Genomic DNA, 8,329 nt, shown 5'->3' with positions numbered 1-8,329 from the left:
TTATTATAAATAGTGTAGTTCATTATACTACAGTATTATAGGTAAGTTAACCTATATTATGGTTAGTGTATTGTTTTAAACAAATTAAGAACTGCAATATATGCTATGTAATAAATAAAAATGTATGCAATTCTAAATAAATATTGATTAATTTTTCTATTTTTTCTTAAAAATAATAAATTATATATTAATATCGCAATTCATCCCCTTTATTTTTAGAAAATGCTTTATATTCTTTATACTGTTTGTCTCTTTCATAACAATTACATCTACAGAAACCTTTTTGATTTAAGTATAGACTTTTGAAGTAGTTTAAATGGAGAATATCATATTTTTATAGCTCTACTATAAGAGTCGGAGAGATGAAAAGCTACATTCTTATACTACTTCAGAGCTGACCATTAAAAATTAAAAGAGTAAACTGTAATTGATTTCTCAACAGTAAACAGTTTACAGCACACATGCAATGTTGAAAATTACAAAATTTCTGGCTAACAAAACAAATTAATATTATAAAAGAAAAATACGAGCGTCCATATNATATTTTAATATTAAAATAATTAATCGTAGTATTTTTTTTATAATTGAAATTTATTTTGCTCTCCTTATATTAGTGAACGTTTCTATGAGCAAAATAATATTTTAAACTTGATTTAATCTATTCTAAATAAGTTTAGAACAGTAAAAATTAGAGATTTCACAGGAATGAGTAAAAACAATTTTACGGGGTTTAATTTAATGTCGGGATTTATTCTTAAAGGTAATAATTTAGATTAATTAAGTTGATAAATTGCAATCATTAAAATACAGATTAGCATGTAAATTGTGATATTTATTATATTATATTGACGCGATAATAGCCGCTTAATTGATCGGATAGTAGGCAACAAAAAGTCAACTGGATCTAAATAACTTTTAAAAAAATATATATTGAGACAAGTGCGACTCTATTAAAACTCTATAGGTGGGATATAAATTTAAATTTTTAATATCTAAATCAAAGCGGCGATTTGTATACAAAAACAGGTCTTTGTGGGTCGAAGTTGATGCGTAATATCGAAGGGGCTTGAGTGCATTCTATAAATCACAATAATTATTAACACGATGTGACCTCTAAGAAGGAGAAGCAGGCATGGTTCAAGAGGCTTTCTTATTGGTCTTTTAAGAGGGACTAACTCATAAATTTACATGGACAGTTATTTCATATATCGTTTAAAGGAAAAATAATTGTAGAAAGTATAATTAGTTTGCAAGGTATTAAAGAAAAAAACCGAAACAGTCTAAACCCAGTTCGTGTCTCGTTAAATTTAAAATTACTAAGACCCGTGAGACCCTTGTATAGGAAAAAAAGGGACCAAAACTTTCTTTTTTTTAACGCTTTATAATTCTTATCTTTCCTAATTCTGCGACCATCTTTCTTGTTTTAATTTATTGTTGCCCATTAATATATCCAAAGTAAATTAGACTTGAAAAGACATTATTTTTGTCTATTTATACTACCGTAATTTAACTGTTCTTCGAAGATTTATCATCTTTAGACATACAAGTATAGGCGTAGGTAAAGAAAAATAAGGATATATTGTTGCATTAGATGGGCCTATATAAAAATAAAAATTAACGAGTCTTTTAAAATTCCGTTTGAAATTTAAGTTTTTCCGTCTGTGTTAATTTAAATTAGTATTATTTTTCTTAATGTAAAATAATAGACATGTTGAATAAAAAATATAATACAGGATTAATAATAAGTGATTATTATTTTATTAGTCATTATCCATGATATATAATGAACCAGCAAATTGTGGGTTTAATGAGACACAAAGACAACTTTGTAATGATGACATAGAGAAAAAATATGCAGAGTTAGAACAACTTGATCCATTATTAATTTCTCTGTTTAATATAAGCTATATGTATATATATCCTTTAAAGTGTTATAAGGTACATTACTGATAGAGAGGTGTCATTATAAGCGAGATCGACGATAACATCAAATCGTTTCCTTCACGAAAGCTTAAAATTGGAGCCTTGTTTTAAGATGGAAAGTCGAAGAATGATTAAGAAAGTAAAAAAAAAATCGACAACCGAGTTTGGGTTTCTTCTAGTTTCTCCTCTGTCCATTAGTGACTTGACCACGCCCAAAGAATTGACTTCTAACGAGACATACACATCTTCCCCCTTGCTTTCCATGTCCGGGTGAAAAGTTCAGATAAGGTATTTCTTAAGTGTCTACAAATCTAATTGGCTGGCCGTCTGGTTGCGATAAATCACGTGATAAGTTAAGTGTAAGATAGAAACTGAAAGTTGTCTCCTTAAGATTTTTATGTGAAGACTATCGTCTTCGGAGACATACGTCCTGTCAGATAGGATTGAACTATTGAAACTCGTATCTCCAGACAGGTGAGTTATTACTCGTTGATGTCTAAACGGATGCCACCCTTGGAATCTTAAACTTATTTCGAATGGATCACATAATCTGTCAGTTTAATTAGCCGGATCTCTTTGCATAACTTGCAGATTAGAAGGCATCTCACAAGAAATGTGTAAAAACTAAATAACTCCTGTAGCCAATAAATAAATTATTTTTTATTGTTTAAAATTTTAGACTTGTAATCAGCTGAATAAATATTTCTTAATTAATTATATAAAACCTTAACTTGGTAGCAATTATATTTTATATTAAGTCAAAATGTTTATTATTAATTGAAATATAAAAAAGAAAAATAAGCTTCAGGTCAGCAACTCGAAATGGTTTTTAAAAATAAGTATGTTTAGATAGTTTATATTAAAATTATATAAAAATAAAGATATAATATTGAAAATATACCTTTAAGTAATATAAAAATCATTAAAAATACTTATTACAGGCTATTAGAAAAGAATTTAAAAATTCCACCAAGAAATTGTAGGCCTACTTAGTAGATCAGCATCGAAGTTCAAATCCATTCATCTATACAATATGTAGTCCCATCAGAACACTAGGAGCATTATGTTGAAGAATTGTACTGAGAAATTGCCTAGACATAATGACAGAATCGTATCTAGTAGAGAGATGAAGCTCCGAGATGACAAACGACAATTGTAGTACATTGCCCATAACCCCATTACTAACGGGTCAAGTGACTATACTGGATGTTGGGAGTTGAAGTGACAGGTAATATGAGTTCCTCTGTCTATTGCAGTTGTTGAATTGTTGGGGGTCAAAGATGGTACGTAACCTAATGCTGAAAAGAACCATAAATTTTATGGTTACAGTTCACGCCTACTTTTGACATATCGTTTATAGTTGGTGTAGGGAGTCATCTTTTTTAACGCTTCTCTAAAATGAATATGCAATAAAAAAGATTGTTTCTTACGATAAGATGTGAATTGAATTTAAATAACAATATTAAGTTCTATTAGGCGTTATCTTCACCATAAGTGAATCAGTTAAGTCGCTTTATAAAACAGCCTTAAAATTATTAGGGAATCCCCTGTTTCTGTTTGAAGTAATGTACAGTACAGTACAATACTGGTCCAAAGCAAATGATTTAAGCATGATAAATAGACTCCAAGGCAGAAGTTCGAATGCTTTAATTGTGTAAAATATATCTTTATAGATCAACCACGACAATTTACCGAAATAATGTCTTTAATATAAAAAAAAAGAAGGTAAAGTTTATTCTTACAATAGTAATGTCAGTTTTAAAATTTCTATAGTTATTATATTAATATCTATAGTAATCACAGACTCTTGCCTATTTATCAATCTTGATGTATTGAATGTGAATTCAAGCTATCATGATCGATAAAGAATTATGAAAGTTAATTTTTATCTTATCATTAACACATTCTTTATGACATTTCCATTTAACATTGTAATACATCGTTGAGTGTTTAAAATATAATTCATATATTTATAACTAATGAAAATCTAAGAAAAACTTTCACATATTCTTGTAAATTTATTAAAAACTAATCCATTGCTTAAAATTTTATGTATTTTTAAGATATATATAAGACTGATATTCAGAGGAAAATAAGGAAGATGATGATGATAACTTTATTGTTAAATTAAATACGAAACATTAAATTAATAATAATATAATAGAAAGAAATAAAATTATAATTATTAATATCTAAAAATGAAAACAACAATAAATAAATAGACTAAAAGATAAAAATGTTTATCATCTTATCCCAAGATTAGAATAAAATGATAACTTAATAAAGTAAGATAAACGATTAATTTAAAAAAATTTTAAAAAATTTTAACTATAAAACTATGTTAAATAGTCTTATTTTTTTAAATTTGGTTCTTCGAGAACAGAATTACTATTTTCGGTTTATTCCAGAGATGGATTTATTGTATGAGAATTATCATTAAAAATAACTATAGATTTTTTTTTGCTTTCTTTTTCTTCTTTATATTATTTAAACATTTTGTACCTTTAAATATAATTTTTCTTTTGCTAGACTATTGCAATTCCAAATGTTATTTTATATTTTCAAATTGTTAAAATATTCCCATTACTTTTATTCTTAACATTCTTTAAAACAATATCGTACATGGTAGCAGCATTATTACATGAAATAATCGGTTGTTTTACAGCATGAATGACAACCATCATCTTGTTTTTATTCCAACTCCTACGCATACAAGTTATATTATAATTCCCAGACCTTTGATATTCTGTAATAAAATTTAATTGCTTTTTATTAAATTACTACTTAATATTGATATAAGCAAATAACACAATTAGATTTTTATATTGATTAACATATAAAATATTTAGTTTATACATGTTATCTTAATTTCAGGTTCACTTGAAGTGTATTTGTTTTAATTACTTATAAAGTATTGTACTGTACGACAATGTATAATAATAAACCAAATTAATAAAAATTAAGGAAAATTGAGTAAGATAAAGGATTAAGTTCCGTCATACAAGTCCATCTCATCTAATACTAAACATGACATTTATTACACAAAAAATTGAATAAAATTAATTCATAAAGCAAATTTTGCTATCGCTCATGCAATAATTTTGAATTACAGAATTAAATATTGAACTAAGTAAATTATTAAGAGAGAGACGACTAACATTAGATTCTCAAATCGAACAAAATTAACAAGATTAACCATAATTTTGTCGATAATTTCTGAAATTAAAGTTGTAATTCTTAGTTATCGTATTCTTATATTTGTTATAGAAATTACATGTCAAATACTAATAACACGCATTCACTTCACAAAAAAAGAAAAAGATAAGGAATTTTCCTTTCATTTCACTCATCAACATCTATTAATAAAATAAATTTATTAAAATTATTTTCTAACAATTATTATTATATTATTTTATTAGTCATTATCCATGATATATAATGAACCAGCAAATTGTGGGTTTAATGAGACACAAAGACAACTTTGTAATGATGACATAGAGAAAAAATATGCAGAGTTAGAACAACTTGATCCATTATTAATTTCTCTGTTTAATATAAGCTATATGTATATATATCCTTTAAAGTGTTATAAGGTACATTACTGATAGAGAGGTGTCATTATAAGCGAGATCGACGATAACATCAAATCGTTTCCTTCACGAAAGCTTAAAATTGGAGCCTTGTTTTAAGATGGAAAGTCGAAGAATGATTAAGAAACTAAAAAAAAATCGACAACCGAGTTTNAATCTAATGTTATTAATATAAAAGATAGATTGAAGTTAAAACAAGATGTATTATTTTTATCTATTAAAATAATATTATTATTAATATATTCTTATTTTAACTGATCACGTTTTGACCAAAATAACTTATAAATTTTCGAGTCTAGATTGAAATATGATGTCCTAAATAAGGCCAACCGAGAATTGTTTGTACAGTACATACTCTTGAAGGTTACTGGGTCTCGTGATTTTTTTTTTTATGTAAATATAAAAATTATTTATATTTTTATAAAATGAATGGTTTATACATTGGAATCGTCCAAAAATAAATAGGCCTATATAAAGGCTTAAGAAGAAAACTCATAAATCTTTGTACCGAGGCTATTCGTTTCGTGTATATTGATAAAATCAAAAATATAAAACATAAAATTATCACCTACTTGATTAATAGAGTGAAATGAATTAATTCTATAATCTATAAAATTTTATTATTTAAGTCTTTACGTTTGTTGAATATTGTAATACAAGAAAAATAAATTTTTATAACAATAAAACAATTTCATTTTGTTTTATTTTAACCTATTAAAAATGATCTTAAAATTTTTAATAGTGCAAGTATAAAATTTACATATAATTAATTATGTTTTATAGAGACTTTTTTTTATAAGGACCGCAATGTAGAATATAAATCAACTTATACATGAATTGATAGTAATACGGGCTATATATAGGTCTAAGTAAGATAAAGGCCTAAATAAAATATGCATAGTTGGAATTTTAAGCAATGATAAATGATTTTTATGAAATTACAAGTCATCTTAATATAAAATCACTTCTATACTCGTCATATAAAATAAAATAAATATCATTACGTTACAATAACTCTTACTTGGTTCTGCCATTTTTTTTCGTAACCGAAGAATCTCATTTGTTTTTTGCGTGTAATTTTGAATTAGGATTTATTTATTTTTAAGTAAAAATTTGCATTTCAAACCAACCAAAAAACTCAATAATTTTCAAATAAATTGCATTGAAAACATTTTTACTATCAATCTTTACATATATTACACTAAAAATAAACTTTTGCACAACGCAGTAATGAATTACTGAATTATGTAATAATACCTGGTTCTTCGAGAACAGAATTACTATTTTCGGTTTATTCCAGAGATGGATTTATTGTATGAGAATTATCATTAACAATAACTATAGATTTTTTTTGCTTTCTTTTTCTTCTTTATATTATTTAAACATTTTGTACCTTTAAATATAATTTTTCTTTTGCTAGACTATTGCAATTCCAAATGTTATTTTATATTTTCAAATTGTTAAAATATTCCCATTACTTTTATTCTTAACATTCTTTAAAACAATATCGTACATGGTAGCAGCATTATTACATGAAATAATCGGTTGTTTTACAGCATGAATGACAACCATCATCTTGTTTTTATTCCAACTCCTACGCATACAAGTTATATTATAATTCCCAGACCTTTGATATTCTGTAATAAAATTTAATTGCTTTTTATTAAATTACNTACGTTTGTTGAATATTGTAATACAAGAAAAATAAATTTTTATAACAATAAAACAATTTCATTTTGTTTTATTTTAACCTATTAAAAATGATCTTAAAATTTTTAATAGTGCAAGTATAAAATTTACATATAATTAATTATGTTTTATAGAGACTTTTTTTTATAAGGACCGCAATGTAGAATATAAATCAACTTATACATGAATTGATAGTAATACGGGCTATATATAGGTCTAAGTAAGATAAAGGCCTAAATAAAATATGCATAGTTGGAATTTTAAGCAATGATAAATGATTTTTATGAAATTACAAGTCATCTTAATATAAAATCACTTCTATACTCGTCATATAAAATAAAATAAATATCATTACGTTACAATAACTCTTACTTGGTTCTGCCATTTTTTTTCGTAACCGAAGAATCTCATTTGTTTTTTGCGTGTAATTTTGAATTAGGATTTATTTATTTTTAAGTAAAAATTTGCATTTCAAACCAACCAAAAAACTCAATAATTTTCAAATAAATTGCATTGAAAACATTTTTACTATCAATCTTTACATATATTACACTAAAAATAAACTTTTGCACAACGCAGTAATGAATTACTGAATTATGTAATAATACCTTGTAAATATCTTATATAATTTTTGAATATTTATTTATTTATTTATTTACAGGGAATGAATATAGTGATTTACATAATAAAAGAAATGATGTTTTAGTTATGCATGCGGAAACGAAGACAATTTAAAATTTTTCCTGTACTAAAATAGTCAATAGAGGAAAAAAGTAGTGTTTTAAAGTGTATAATTATTTTGTTTATAATTTTTTAATATTAATATCTCGATTAAAAATTTATCCACCATTTAATATTTATAATATTAACATATTATCGAATAATATTCAAATGAAGAAGGAATGAAACCAATTAAAGGACTAAAACAGATATTGAAAGAATGTATGTACTTTAATAAGCGTATTAAATTATTATAATTTGTAAATAAAATAGATTTAATAAAATTATTATTTAATAATTTTATTCGTTTCCTTTCTATTTTATAATATACAAATAAATTAATTGCAAAATTGCTTTAAAAATATCTCATATCTACGTATATTTTTACGAGGTAGATTCGACTTTAT

General features: G+C 25.0%; 1 long non-coding RNA gene across 1 annotated transcript; it reads left to right on the top strand.

Moving 5' to 3' along the window:
- The first annotated feature begins 2,346 nt into the window (after positions 1-2,346).
- On the top strand, positions 2,347-8,114 carry LOC111618968. The gene is made up of 3 exons (XR_002755667.1): positions 2,347-2,397; positions 2,865-3,151; positions 7,864-8,114. It is a non-coding gene; the product is annotated as an uncharacterized LOC111618968 (long non-coding RNA).
- Positions 8,115-8,329: the final 215 nt, after the last annotated feature.

This window comes from Centruroides sculpturatus, unplaced genomic scaffold (genome assembly GCF_000671375.1).
Source record: "Centruroides sculpturatus isolate CEXI.00-Female unplaced genomic scaffold, Cexi_2.0 scaffold241, whole genome shotgun sequence".
NCBI lineage: Eukaryota > Metazoa > Arthropoda > Arachnida > Scorpiones > Buthidae > Centruroides > Centruroides sculpturatus.
The sequence above is the reverse complement of the archived record's forward strand: the minus strand, read 5'-3'. Positions and strand labels throughout refer to the sequence as shown.